This window comes from Gorilla gorilla, chromosome 10 (assembly GCF_029281585.2).
Source record: "Gorilla gorilla gorilla isolate KB3781 chromosome 10, NHGRI_mGorGor1-v2.1_pri, whole genome shotgun sequence".
NCBI classification, from domain to species: domain Eukaryota; kingdom Metazoa; phylum Chordata; class Mammalia; order Primates; family Hominidae; genus Gorilla; species Gorilla gorilla.
Window position 1 is genome coordinate 62,251,337 of NC_073234.2, and position 15,833 is coordinate 62,267,169.

General features: G+C 36.0%; 1 long non-coding RNA gene across 1 annotated transcript; it reads right to left on the bottom strand.

Moving 5' to 3' along the window:
* Positions 1-476: 476 nt before the first annotated feature.
* Positions 477-4,670, bottom strand: LOC134756565 (uncharacterized). The gene is made up of 3 exons (XR_010129343.1): positions 4,633-4,670; positions 851-930; positions 477-596 (listed from the first exon to the last, which is right to left on the bottom strand). It is a non-coding gene; the product is annotated as an uncharacterized lncRNA (long non-coding RNA).
* Positions 4,671-15,833: the final 11,163 nt, after the last annotated feature.

Sequence of the window (15,833 nt, forward strand, 5' to 3'; positions counted from 1 at the left end):
CATGTGATGCAAGCACTTTCTTGACCACCCTAACTGGTGTCTTACTAGTTTGCATGTGCCCCAAAACTGCTGGCTCTGAGCCTAGGAACTGCAAGAATTGCCTAGGAATTGCAGTCCTTGTGACCTAGACCGCCTTTTAGGTTTGTTTAGGACCCCAGAGCACTTTAGCCTGCAGGGCTGAGGTTTGCTAGAATTCAGGTACCAATGGCTGGGATGGATAATTCTGGCTAGGGCTGGTCTAAATCCTCCCTCCGTGGGTTTCAGCTGAGTTCTGTCCAGTGTTGCTTTCCACTGTGACAGGGCAGCACTGAGTTCCAATGCAAAGTCCCACATATTCTCTCTCTGTGCCAGGAGGTCGCTGCTGGGGGATGGGGGAGGGTTGGTGTTAGCAATTCAAGACTGTCTTTCCTACCCTCTTCAGTGCCTCTTTTTGTAATATGAAGTTATAACCAAGTACTGCCATCACTTACCCGATTTTTGGTTCTTATGAAGGTGCTTTTTTGTGTGGATGGTTGTTCAATTTGGTGTTCCTGCAGGGAGGATAATCCTTGAAGGTTTCTGTTTAGCCATCTTGCTCTGCCTCTTGCTCCTATATCCTTTTAGTAAAGAAAATTGGATATTTTAATTAGAAGCAACTGATTCCACTGCGAAATTAACATTGCTTGGGTCCACATTTTGCAACACTAAAAAATTCATAGAAATAATTCTTATATTTGTAACTGTACTTAATAGGTGGGAAGATTTTAAAGTGTACAATATTAAACATTGTTTATATGAATATTGGAGATTCTTATTTCAAACATTTTTGTAATGTTTACACTTAAATATCAATCACCAGACAGACTCTTACCAGTGACAACGTTCTTGGGAATTTGTAGGATCCCTTTTTGACCAAAGATGAACCACCAAGGCACTTATAAGCCCTGTGAGCTTGGATAGGAAATGGGAATTTCAGTCAATAACTCTGATGGAGTCACGCCAGCTATTAGCAAGGTAAGCATGTTAAAGAATAAATGACAACCTCCTTTCTGTATTGAATATTTGATAAACAAGTGCAATTCACAGGGCCTCAGTGAACTGATACTGCCTGAGTTCAGTTCAAGAAAATTGTATTCAGCTTCTCCAGCTGTGTTAACTCCTGAGTGTTTGGAGCATTGGCCTACATAATAAGACGTTTTAAGAAATCATTTAAATCCCAGAGTATTGCCAAGAAATTCAAAAGAAATATTAGTATACTGTGTGACATCTTTTGAAAAGGCAATCTTTTATAATTATGGTAAAATTATAGAAAATGTTGATTGATATTATATTGGAAATTTAGGTTTTTGTAGATTGAGTAATGAGATATATAAAATATTTTTTAAGCAAAAAGAAGTTTTTAACTTTTTCTTTTGCACAATAGAAATATCCTTAATGCTTTTGCCTGTTTATCAAAGTAGTACAACATTGTAAAAAATATTGTGTAATACTGATTTTTATGAAGTAGAAAGTGACAGTTCTTCTTTATCTTCAACTCCCTAAAATATCACTGTTATCATTTTGGTGAGTATTCCTCCCAAATTTTAAATATATGTGATTATATTTTTAAATGGGAAATAAACTATATGTCATTTAAAACCTTTAAAAACAATGACAATGTTATGTATATATATTTTCATGTTAATACATATAAAGCTATCTCATCTTTTTAAATAGTTACATGACATTCCATTGTTCCCAGGTAAGAAAACTAGTTTAACCAGTCCCTAGTGATGGACATTTTCTTGTTTCTAGTATCTTAATATTATACTATTAATACGAATGTTGCAGTAAACACTTTATTACAGATTATTGTATATATTCTTGTCTCATTATTTGCATATATTTTAAAAATGGAATATTATATTTAAAAATATACATCCCAAATCTATAAAGATATTTTTCAATGTCCTCAAAATATACCAGTTTGAACTCTTACCAAACAAGCCTCTTTACTCATTCACCAACACAGGGCAACCAAAAAGGTGAAAGGTATTTTCTTGTATTAATTACAGTTTTTCTATTACGAGTGAGGTTAAGCATCTTTTTCATAATATTTCTTGCCTCTTCTATTTCATTGTAAAAAATCACTACTCTTTTTGTCATTTTCCTACTGGGGAATTCTTTCTTTTTCTTATTGACTTGTAAAATATTAATTCTGTTTTTTTAAACAGTTTATTCTGTCTTTTGCTAAATAGTTTTAAACTTTTTTCATAGCCAAATCTACTTTTTTTCTTAGTGGTTTCTGCCTTTGGTATCATGATTCAAAGGGCTTTCCTTCACTAAAATTTGTAAAAGTAGAATCCATATATTCTTAGAGAATTTTTAAGTTTTCTAAACACTTAAATTATGAATCTGCTTTAATTTTGTGTACAATGTTTGTCTTAATGTGCTTGAGCCACCATAACAAAAACTGAGTGACATAAACAGCAAAACTTGATATCCTACAGTTCTGGTGGCTAGAAAGTCCAAGACCAAGGTTTTGGCAGGGTCTGGTTTCTGGTTTGAGCTCTCTTCCTGGCTTGAAGATAGCCACCTTCTCATTGTGTCCTCACAAGGCAAAGAGAGAAAGAGAGAGAGAGAGTGACAGACAAGAAAAGTTTTTAATAGGGGTACTAATCTTATGAGAGGCTCACCCTCATGATCTCATCTAAACCTAACCACCTCCCAAAGGCCCCATCTCTAAATACCATCATAATGAGGCTTAGGGCTTTGACATAGGCATTTTGGATAAACACAACTCAATCCATAGCTGGAACATGACTTAATTTTTTTCCAAGTGGATAGACAATAGACCAAATGTCACCTATTAAATAATTCCACATTTCTGCATACTTTGAGATATCATCTTTATCATAGAGCAAATTTCCATATAGATGTCTATCTGTATCTTATCTCAGTTTTGTTGCATTGCTCTGTTTATCCATTCCTATATTCAGTTTTGTTTTACTTAATACGAGCTTATGGTATGTTTTTGTAGACTTCTTATTTTTCTATAATTTGTAGCCAGTACCATTCACTTATACTTCCAAATGATTACAGAATCAAGTTACAAAACATACCTTTGGAATTTGGGTTAGAAATAGTTTGAATTTATAAATCAATTTGGAGCAACTTGACATTTATACAACGTTGAGTCTTTCCATCCACAGTCTTTCTGTTCATTCCTTATCTCTGAACTCGTATGTCATCTTTTGTATACTTCAAGAACATTCTATAGTTTTCATTATTCTTAAGGCTCTTGTTGACATCGTGGCTATATTACAGTTTTGTTGTTATTATAAATGTAATTTTTACATTTCCTAATCCTCATATTTGTATTAATATAGATTTATATGTGGAGAAAAATTGCTGAAATTATAGCAGCATAATAAAAATATTATTTCATGTACAATTTCATGGCTGAAAGAGCACTGGACTGGGATTCTATTCCCATTCAAAAATGAACTTGCTATATGCTTATACTATGTACTTGGTAAAGTTATTTAATTTTACTAGCTCTCAATTTTTGTTTATATGGCTCAAAATGCAAAATGAAACCCAACTACAGAGATTTCTATACCATATTAGCTGGGTTGCATTATTTAGTTTGACTTACTTATCTATTGTAGGACTGGTCTCCAGGAGGATCAGTGTTTTCAGACTACACCAAACCCCAAACAGTAGATTGGTGGATCCAGATGTGCAAGGAATTTAAGAACATCCTTGATTATGATAGGATCTGGATTGTAAGTCTAACCTTATTATTTAAAAATATTTGTCCTTGGTGAAAAAGTGGAGTGTTCATCCACTCGTCTTTTTTCAGCTTTTTTTTCCCCCTAACACTTCAACTTCTATGAGCCCGTCAACATGCAGCCTCCATACCAACTTCACCACGGAGCCTTCACTGCCACTCTTACTAGAAGTAACTCCTCTTTTCTTTTAGTACAACAAATAAGTATTTATTGAGCACCTACTCTGTGCCAGGAGGCACTGGGGATACACTTAGAAAAACTCTTACCTTCATGGAGCTGACATTTTAGTTGGAGATATAGAAAATAAACAAAATAAGTAAGTAAAACATAGAGTACGTTGGATGATTGTAACTGCCAAAAAGAAAAATTATCTAGGAGGTGGAGTAGGAAGTTTGAAAACTTAAACAAGATTGAAATTTAAATAGGGTGGTCAGAGAAGGTGATAGTTGGTAACAAAGGCCAGAGGCTGGACCATGGATATATTTGAGGGAAGAGTATTCATGAAAGGAAAGAGCAAATACAAAAATTCAAAGCAGAACATGCCTGGCATTTTCTAGGAATGGCAAGAAAGCCAGTATAGCTAGAGCAGAGTACTCAGGGGTGACAACCGTAGAGGAAAAGGTCACAGAGATATAGACGCAGCATTGCAGACCATTGCAAGATCTTTGGCTTTTGCTCTGAGTGAAATAGAAAACCACTGGTGGGTTTTAAGCAAAAGTTTTAAAAGGATCGCTCTGGTTGCTATATTAAGAATAGACTATAGGGAGCAAAAACAGTGTGAAGACAGAGGTGAATCCAGGTTTTGTAAAGCTTTCTACAATTTGAACAACTCTGTTTAAGAAAAAATATTTAAAAATTACAAATGGAAAATTAGGCATACAATTATGGAGGAGGTCACGCAAAAAGCAGTCATGAAACTTCAACTTTATTAGCTTCCAGATAAATCCATTTCAGGTCCCTATTGAAAAGAGAGGCAAATTAAGTAGATGCTATTACAACAGTCCAGGCAAAAGAAAATGGTGGTGGCCTGAGATAGTGGCAACAGAGTGAATGACACGTGGTCAGATTCTGCATGTATTTTAAATATAGAATTAACAGGATTGGTTGACAGATTAGATGGTGAGCTTCAAGAAAAAGAAATTAAAAATGATGTATGTCCATAGCCACTGGAAAATTTGAATTGCCATTCACAGAACAGAAATGGGTGGTATCTATTCTTGTGCAATGACATTTATAGCTTTGTGAAACTGTTGCTAATTTGCCAGTGTATGCTACTCAAGAACAGGGACACAATGTTGTTTATTGCCATGCCTCATAGAGCTTCTAACTTACCATCTCACACATTTAGATAATCAAAATATATCTGTTGAATGAGTGATCTTTATGTGTTCTGTTACCTCAGTGGGAAGTAAGAAAACTATGCCCATTATTACTCATTGAGTTTCTATTTTTATGTAAGGATATGAATGAACCAGCCAATTTTGGGACAGGCCAATATCCAAGATGTGAAGAGGATACTCTAAACTACCCACCCTATGTACCTGGTAAATACACTGAAAATGCCAAATGGTTTTGAAGCATTTTCACATCCTGTAAGGAAAAGTCTCCCTACTGCTGTCAGTTTGTCTTAGGAAAATATAAACTCACCAATAAGTAGTTTATAGCTCACCAATCTAAAAATAATCCAGAAAACTCAGAATACCTATGTGTACCTACTGTACTCCTTCAGTGGGAAGGCCTTGGAATGTCTGAGAATTGTGTCCTTACTTGTCTAGGGAGGAACCAGAGATTCTCTTCATAGACTGTCCTTCCAAGGAGGCAGGTTATGGTGTTGCAGCTGACTCTTAGATGACTGAATTCTTCCCTTTGGCTACAAGGTGTGTTCACTTTAGTTTCCATAATTTTTGCTATTTCTGTAACTGGTCTACAATAAAAAATGCTACAAGATGGAAAAGTCATAAAAACTTAATTGAGAAGTAGAGTTTTGCAGTCAGAGTAAAAGAGGCTTACCCTCGGCTGAAGATTTCAACTTTGAGTGATTATAGTCCTTCATTTACATTTCCTTTGCAATTACAGACATTTTCATCTGCAGTGATTCAGTTCCCAGTGAAACCTTAAAAAAAAGAGAAAAGCAAAATACGATAAAATTCAGTTCAGAGAACTGGTGTTCCATAAAGTCCTGCTTACCTTCCTTGAATCCTGGAAACACGGACCCCTCCTCCACATTTTACTTGTTAGGCAAAAGAAATGGTGTGAAATTATTATTTCCTCTTTTATCATTTTCTGAAATATCTAAATGAAAATATCAAGTAGGCAGCAAGATATGTAGGTCTAGAGAGAAGTCATATGGGCTTGAGATTAAAAAAAAAACCCACTGGGAATTAGATGCGTAAAAATGGCATCTAAACCCAAAGGGATAGATGATTCAATGTACTAAGAATGACAGAGTATTAAAAAGTAAAATCAACAAGTGGGCCTCCCAACTCTGAGTTCTAAGTGAACCTGCACCCCAACATTAAGACTTTGTATAGAATAAAATATACAGCTAGGAAAACCAGACTGATGCAATTGGATAGGGAGGAAGAATGGCAGGAATACGTGACTCAGCTGAGAAGACTGCATAGTCATTTCTATCAGATGCTGCCAAATAGAAGATACAATGAGTGGAGACTGTGTGTAGAGTTCAGCAATATAAAGATTGACAATATTCGTTTCAATGGAGTAGTGGGAATGGATATCAAACTGAAGTCAGTTCAGAAGTGAAAGGAAGGTGAGAAAGTAGAGACAGAGGTTCTTATTGTTGCTGGAAGAAGAAAATGTGTACAGATGCATATAGATGGAAGGATTCAGTTTTTAAAATTTTTCATCAGTGGGAGTGATATGGGGAATGTGATTGAATTTGGGGAGTAAGAAGTTTGAAGAGAGAATTCACTTTCAAAAATTGAATTTTTGAAAGAAGCATAGCGGGATTCTCCGGTGGTATTGAGAATTCATTTGAGGTTTGCATTCTTGAAGCAAAGGATGAAGAAGAATAGAGAGAAGGAAATTTGGGTTTTTGGATTTGAAAATGTCAGTGTTGCTCTCTGAAGTGTATTTGATCAAAATGTCAGGGAGTCCATGAAGTCACACGCAATAACTTCAGCAATAAGACACCCGTGTCCTATAGTACACAGTAGTATAGAAACATTTGCCCAGAAAGTCAGCTCGCATTACACAGGAACGTGACAACATGATACAGAGAATAAGCATGGGCATTAGTGTGACAATGGCTCCCAGTCCTGGCTCAAGCACTTTCTTGTCTTATGAATTCAGAAAAGGTCTTTCGCTTCTTTTGACTGTAGAACAGGGAATATGAATACTATTTACAAGTTAAGGATTTAAAATATTATATGTCAGAGTGACTGACATACAGTAAGTGTACATAAGATAGCTACTACTGTATCTATTACAAACAATTTGGGAGGACTTACATGTAACTCCAAATACTTGGAAAAACACTGCAAATAAGCACCTAATATAGCCAATGATTATTATAACAATTTTCCATCATCTTCAGTCTCGAGAGTATGAAGACAGAATTGTCTATCAAAGCGAATCCTCATTTTTGCCCTGATCGGAATAATTATTTCACAAGTGATAGTCTAGTGCTTAGCTACCTTATTTCTGTTTCATATTCTTTTAAGGAACAAATCTATCACTATATGAAACTTAGAAAAAAAAAGGAAAGAGGATGAATCAAAGAAGAAAGAGAATGTTAATGCCAATTTGGAACATGAAAGAAGGAAACAAGGCCAGTTAAGCTCCCAGATGCATTATTTCTAAAACAGATTTTTGTAAAAGGTTCTGAAGAAATCTGTTTGCAGTCAGGGTGAGTGTCACCAAGATACTGAGCCTAAAGACTATAAAGACCTGATGCAGCCTCCCATGAATATTCCTATTCCCCATGCTATTTTTAAACAATATTAAAATTTTTTTCTCTCTTTTACAATTCAACAATCTAAGATTTTTACTGTTTTGTGTAATCTCTTTGATTGGTAACTGTTTCTGATTGTATAAAGTTAGGCATTTGAGATAATTAGGAGTTATATTCTGGTTAAAGTACAGTTCTATAATTACCTGCTGGATTTCAGTGGGTAATTATCTACATTTGTAAATTTTTTCTTCCTGGATGAGCAGGCTGGCTCTATTATGATATAGTTAATGCTTAAAACGTTTTCTCAGAAGTGAAAGAATATGATGAGGTAGCTGCCTTCATCTACAGTGGGTAAGAAAATTATTACACAGTGTCTAGATTCCTGTGTCACGGTTTTACATGTACTACAAATGGCTTTAACGTGAACTGAGCTAAGTATGTAGTTAAATTTAAACCATAACTGATACCCAAGGTAAGGTGACTCAGGTGTTCTTTACATACCAAAAAATCATGAAGCGTTTCATTAGACTTATTCCCAAATATGTAGATTTTGAGGTCAAATGTCAAGAAGCCCTACAGCTCTTTAGAAACATGTTCTCTTCTAAATTATAACAGGTTGGGGGAAAAGTTTATGGTAGAAACAGTAATGCTTGAAATGGACGAAATTCTCCCTTCTCTTTCCAAGGAGACCAGCCCTTTGGCATCTTACGTGTCTTCAAAATGTATCATAAATTCAGCTTAAAATGATACTAATGTCTCAATTTTATTGATACATATCCAAAAGAGAGGCAAACATTTCAAGGCAGCAAAACCAGTACTAGAATTAGATTTTCTTGTCTATTAGACTCTAATCCTTGCTACCGTGTTGAACAAAATGCAGTTTAAAAAGTCATAAAAGCTGAAATTCATGATTCCAAAGGAAAAAGCCAAGAAATAGAAAAATAAGGGGAGGACAGCTTCCAGTGTGAATCCCTACAATGGAACACATTAAAAGTGGTATATGAAGAGATGTCTTTGAGTAGACTTGTTTAGCTCAAGCTTTTGTGATATGTACTGGATATGTTTTGAGAGATATGATTTAACACTGGGAATCTTTGGATCTAGGTACAAAGGAGATACATGGATGAGAGGTTTTGGAATTCTGCCACTCTTGTTTGAATATTAGGCACATGTCCAAGGCTCATGCTTTCCTAGCAGCACAGGTGCTGGAGGCATATCATCTCTAGCCACATACAGTACTTGACCTCTTCCACTGCAAGGTAAGAGTGGGTCTATTGAAAGACAAGTGTTTGACCAGAGGTTGCAAGTTCTGCTTCAGTGCTGCAAGTTTTATAGATTTTAGCACAGAACATATCTTTTTTTCTTCTATTTTTGAGGCAGGGTTTCACTCTGTCACACAGGCTAGAGTGCAATAGCATAATCATAGCTCACTGCAGCCTCGATCTCCTGGGCTCAAATAATCCTCCCACCTTAGCCTTCTGAGTAGCTGGAACCACAGGCCCACAGGTCCACTCACCACCATACCTGGATAACTTTTGTATTTATTTATTTATTTATTTTTTGTAGAGACAGGGTTTTACCGGACTGCCCAGGCTAGTCTAGAACTCCTAGGCTCAAGAGATCCACCCAACTAGGACTCAGCCTCCCTAACTGCTGGGATTACAGGCGTGAGCCACTGCATCCAGCCCAACGTACCCTTTTCATCTTGGTCTTTCTGCAGCCTCTCCTTTCCCACGTTGCAGTTTTTATACCCATAGTAATCTTGAGGACTGTTGAAAATATATAAGAAATGTCTTCATATTTTAGGACCTTGTGTATAGTAGGATGCTATTAGTGTGATTAAGATCCTACAGAATATGATTTAGTCCCATCTGTAATCTAATCTACATCCAACTCATTTCAAGTGTTTGGCACAGAGATGAAGAATGGGGAGTTATTACAAAGAGGAGTTGAATTTCAATTTAAAAAAAGTACAGCAGTTAGGGACACTGGGCATATACTAAGAAACAGTTCATGAAATATAGGTAGGCCTTGGAGATATTGTGGGTTAGGTTCCAAACCACTGCAATAAAGCAAATATCACAATAAAGAGAGCCACATGAATTTTTTTGTTTTCCAGAGCACACAAAAGTTATGTTTACACTATACTATAGGTTATGAAGTATGCAATAGTGTTATGTCTAAAAAAAATAAGTTATTAATTAAAAATACTTTATTGCTAAAAAAATGCTATCATCTGAACCTTCATAAAGTTGTAATCTTTTTGCTGGTCTTGCTTCAAGGTTGATGGCTGCTGACTGATCAGGGTGGTGGTTGCTGAAGGTTGGGGTGGCTGTGGCAATTTCTTAAATAAGACAACAATGAAGTTTTCCATATTAATTTATTCTTCCTTTCACAAAAGATTTCTCTGTAACCTGTGATACTGTTTGATAGCATTTTACCCATACTAGAACTTCTTTCAAAATTGGAGTAGTCAACCCTCTCAAACCCTGCTACTGCTTTATCAACTAGGTTTGTGTAATATTCTAAATCCTTTCTTATCATATCAACAATGTTTCCAGAATGTTCACCAAGAGTAGATTATATCTCAAGAAACTACTTTCTTTGCTCATCCATAAGAAGCAACATCTCATCCATTCAAGTTTGATCATGAGATTGCATCAATTTAGTCACACCTTCAGGCTCCACTTCTAATTCTAGTTTTTGTTATTAGCACCATATCTGTGGTTATTTCTGCCACTGATGTCTTGAACCCCTCAATGTCATCCATGAGGATTGGAATTAACTTATTCCAAACTCTTATTAATGTTGATATCTTGACCTTCTACCATGAATCACAAATATTCTTACTAGAGTCTAGAATGGGGGGTCCAGAAGTCTTTCAATTTACTTTGCCCAGATCCAGCAGAGGAATCACAATCTATAGAAGCTATAACTATGAAATGTACTCTTTCAATAAGAAGATTTGCAAGTTGAAATCACTCCTTGATCCATGGGCTCAAGAATAGATGTTGTGTTAGCAGGCATGAGAAACAACATTAATCTTCTTGTATATCTTCATCGGAGGTCTTGGGTGACCAGGTGCATTATCAATGAGCAGTAATATTTTGAAAGAAATCTTTTTTTCTGAGAAGTTAGTCTCAGCAGCTTGAAATAGTAAGTCGTGCTGTAAACAGATGTGCTCTCATCCAGGCTTTGTTGTTCCATTTACAGAGCAGATTTAGCATAGAGTAGATTTAGAGTAGATTTTGCAAAATTCTTAAGGGCCCTAGGGTTTTTGAAATGGGAAAAGAGAATTAGCTTCAACTTAAAGTCACCAGCTCATTAAGTCCTAACAAGAGACATCCTGTGCTTTGAAGCTTTGAAGCCAAGCATTGATTTCTCCTCTAGCTGTGAAAGTCCTAGATGACATCTTCTTCCAACAGAAAATTGGGAAATAGAAGACTGAAAATCTATTGTTTGATGAATCTACCTTTATCAATTACCTTAGGTACATCTTCCGTATAACTTGCTGCAGCTTCTCCATCAGCACTTGATGCTTCACCTGACACTTTTATGTTATGAAGTTGACTTATTTCCTTAAATCTTCTCTGCTGGCTTCAAACTTTTCTTCTGCAGCTTCTTCACCTCGCTCAGCCTTCAGAGAATTGAAGAGAGTTAGGGCCTTGCTCTGGAATAGGGTTTGACTTAAGGGAATGTTGTGGCTGGTTTGATCTTGTATCCAGATTTCTCACATTTCTCAAATATCAACAATAAAGCTGTTTAGCTTTCTTATCATTCATGTGTTCACTGGAGTAACAATTTTACTATCCTTCATAAACTTTTCCTTTGCATTTACACATTGGCTAACTGTTTGGCACAAGAGGCCTAGCATTTGGCCTGTATCAGCATTTGACTTGCCTTTCTCACTAAGCTAAATCATTTCAAGCTTTTGATTTAAAGTCAGAGATGTGTGACTCATCCTTTCACTTGAATATTTAGAGGCCATTGTAGGGCCATTAATTGGCCAAATTTCAATATTACCATGTCTCAAGGAATAGGGAGACCTAAGGAGAGGGAGAGAAAAGGGGGAATAGCTGGTCAGTGGGTCAGAACACCCACAACATTTATCGATTAAGTTTGCTGTCTTATATAGGCATGGCTTTTGGTACCCCCAAATAATTACAATACTAACATCAAAGATCCCTGATCACAAATCATCATAACAGATGTAATAATAATGAAAATGTTTGAAATATTATGAGAATTACCAAAATGTGACTGAGACATGACATGAGCACATGCTGTTGGAAAAATGGCACCAGTAGACTTGCTCCATGCAGGGTTGCCATAAACCTTCAATTTGTAAAAAATGCAGTATCTACAAAGCAAAGTGCAATAAAATAAGGTATACCTGTATAAGGTAATAGTATTAAATTCCAGAGAAAACAGTACATATGTATATGTTTAGCAAACTATTTTAAAAGAAGTTAGGCTGGGCGTGGTGGCTCACGCCTGTAATCCCAGCACTTTGAGAAGCTGAGGCGGGCAAATCACGAGGTCAAGAGATCGAGACCATCCTGGCCAACATGGTGAAACCCCATCTCTACTAAAAATACAAAAATTAGCTCAGTGTGGTGGTGCACTTCCAGCTACTTGGGAGGCTGAGGCAGGAGTATCACTTGAACCTGGGAGGCAGAGGTTGCAGTGAGCCGAGATCATGCCACTGCACTCCAGCCTGGTGACAGAGTGAGACTCCATCTCAAAAAAAAAAAAAAAAAAAGTTATACTGAATGCAAAGACTTTTTTCAAATTTTTTATGTTCAACTTAAAATTGTATATATTTATGGTACAGAACATGATGTTTTGTTATATCTATACAATGTGGAATAACTAAGTCATAATAATTAATATATCCATTACCCTACATATTTATTTTTTGTAGTGAAAACTTTTAAAATCTCCTAGTAATTTCAAGTAGATAATATATTGTTATTAACTATATTTGGCATGTTTACAATAGATCTTCTGAATTTATTCTTCTTGTCTAACTAAAATTTTGTACCATTTGAAAAACATCTCCTCAATTCCCCACCAGCCCCTGGGAATCACCATTCTACTCTCTGCTTCTATGAGTTTGACCTTTTAAGATTCTGCTTTAAAGTGAAATCATGTGGTATTTATTTTCCTGTGTCTGTCTTATTTCAGTTAGCACAATGTCATCCAGATTCTATTCACTTGAGAAGGGTGCTTCCCAACTCTGAGAGGGGCAACCACAAACTACTTCTCACTTGCCCTGTAATTGGTACCATGCCATCAGTAAGAATACTTAGAATTCTTGCAGATTACTCAGTAGGAATACTTAGAAGTCATTAATAGGAATAAGTAGGAATTACATCAGTAGGAATACTTAGAACTCTTGCAGGTTAATCATGCAGGTTAGTTTTCTGTTTCTGCCATAACAAATTTACCACAAATGTAGTGGCTGAAAAACAGCATGAATTTATTATTATCATACAGTTGTGTAAGTTAGGAATCTGACATGAGGCTCACTGGATGAAAATCAAGGTATTGGCAGAACTGCCTTTCTTTCTGGAAGCTCTTGGGGAGAAACCCTTTACTCTCCTTTCCAGCTCCCACACTCCTTGGCTCATGGCCCCTTTCCTTGACTTCAAAGTCAGCAATGTTTTTTGTATCTCTCTCTGACCTTCTTTTAGCTTCACATCTTTCTGAACATAACTGGGAAAGGTTTCATTCTTTTAAGGATTCATGTTTTTGGATTGCACCCACCTGGATAATCCAGGATATTCTTCCTATCTCAGAGGTCTTAATTTTTTTTAAAAAAATTGACACATGATAATTGTACATATTTATAGGGTATAAAGTTATGTTTCAGTACCTACAATGCATAGTGATTAGATCAGCATAATTAGCATATCCATCATCTCAAACATGTATCATTTCTTTGTGTTGGAAACAGTCAATATGCTCTTCCAGGTGTTTGAAAATGTATAATATATTATTGTTAACTCTAGTCATCCTACAGTGCTATGAAATGCTAGAATCCATTCATCCTATCTAGCTGTAATTTTGTGTCCTTTAACAAATCTCTCCCTATCCCCTACCTCCTCCTACTCTTCTCAGCCTCTAGTAACCTCTGTTTTACTTTTTACTTCTGTGAGATCAACCTTCTCTTAGCTTTAGCATGTGAGTGAGAACATGCAGTGTTTATCAAAGTTCTTAATCTTTATCTCATCAGCAAAATTCCTTTTGCCATAGAAAGTAACATTCACAGGTTCCAAGGATTGGACATGAACAATTTTGAGAACTATTGTTCTGCATACCACACCATGACCACAAAGCTTTATTACTATCTAGTCTTCTTTTGCTTAATTTTGACTCAGTAGACTTTATTCTTACTTTGGTTCCAAATTGTGCACAAACCTTTTCTCAACCAGTTTACCACATTTTTTGGATTCGATAATGTTTACCAAATTTCTCCTCAATCTTTTCCTACTAAGTCTGATCACTTCATCACTCGTTAAACTCTGTGGATTTCATAAGACTCCATTCTAATCTAAATCATGGCTATATGGGAAGTATTGCATTACTTTATTTCCTTTAAAACAAATCAAATCTGTTAGCCCCCATCTCAGGTGTAAAAACCTTTCTCAGTTGCTACTGCAGTACTCCTCTTTCTACTCTCAGTGTCATGCCAAGATTGTTTCAGGCAGAGAAAAGCTATTTGAGAAAGGTGTTTGAGTCTTTGTTTCTGTGGAGATGGAAGCCCAATTGTTCAAACCCAAAGTCTGCCAAAATTCTTGTCCTTCTATTATTTCTTTTCGTGCATGTGGGACATCTTTGCAGGGCTCAGGAACCTTGTAGTCTACAGATACAGATAGTCTCCTGAGGTGCTCTACATATTCATTTTCTTTTAAATGTCTTTTCTTTTCTCTAGGGTATTGGGAGTGTAGACTCAAGGCTGAGCACCAAATCTCTATCTCCTCCTAATGCCTTAAAGCTAATACCCCCTACTCTAGCCTTGGTGAATTTGCCTCTTTTCCCTCCTGGCCTTCATATGCAAGCCCCTTTGTCTTTTACCCCCTCACATAATTTCCTTAAAAAGATTAGATTTCTGGAGGTAAAACCTGGAGATAAATTAGTCTGCTGAGACCTACTGCTTTTCAGAAAGCCTTCACAAACATCTGTTGAAATAAAGGGGACATCCTGAAACATCTTGAAACAATGGGGAGAAAAAATACTGCTAAAATGAAACACAAGTTAATAATTTCATAAACCATTTCTTCATGCTACAGTTTTCTTGCTAGTACAGATTTATGTCACTCCAGGACTGATCTTATTAGTTCTCTAGCTAGATGTGCACAGCAGCTTCCCTCCAAGTTGCAATAAGTGCCTCGAGGTTAGACTTCATAATTTTAGGATAAACAAATAAATAGAATCCTAGTAGGCAGGTTGAGACTATACTTAAAAGGTCTACATTGTACAGACTGTGTAAATTAGGAAATATTTGTATTTCATATAATTCATATTCATATTTATATTTAATATAAATATAAGTAATGTTTATTAATAATATAATAAACTATAAAGTAGTAATATGAAAATATATATTATTTATACTAATTATTTCATTTAATTCTCACAACATACCACTGAAGTAAGAATTGCTAGAACCATTTTCCAGATGAAGAAACTGAGGCTCGTGAAGTACCTTACTCAAGGTCACAGTGTTAGTAAATGGCTGTGCCAGGACTTAAGCTCTATGAAGATCTGGGCTTTTACCACCAGGCTGTGCTGCTCATAGTGCAGTGTACTAACCAGTGGACTTCAATCTGGAGGTCCAAGCTGAGTAGAACTGTCACATAAGTAGGAGTTTAGGTTTAAAGCTAACACTCAAAATTGAACTTTCATCCTTGGAGTTTGTTTGACAGAATTCAACACCAGCAGGCAGAGAGGTACACACACGCCAGTCTTGCATTTGTCTGTAATCTGTAGTCAGTTTGAAAACCTCTCAAACTCATTGTCATTTTATTTTATTCAAATAATGTGGAAGATTATAAAGCAGGACAAAAAGGCAAATCCTTTTCATGCTTCCCTTTGCGTTACAGTGACTATTGTTAATATTCTATACAGCCTAAGGCATGGGGAAAAATAATTTTCCAATCAAA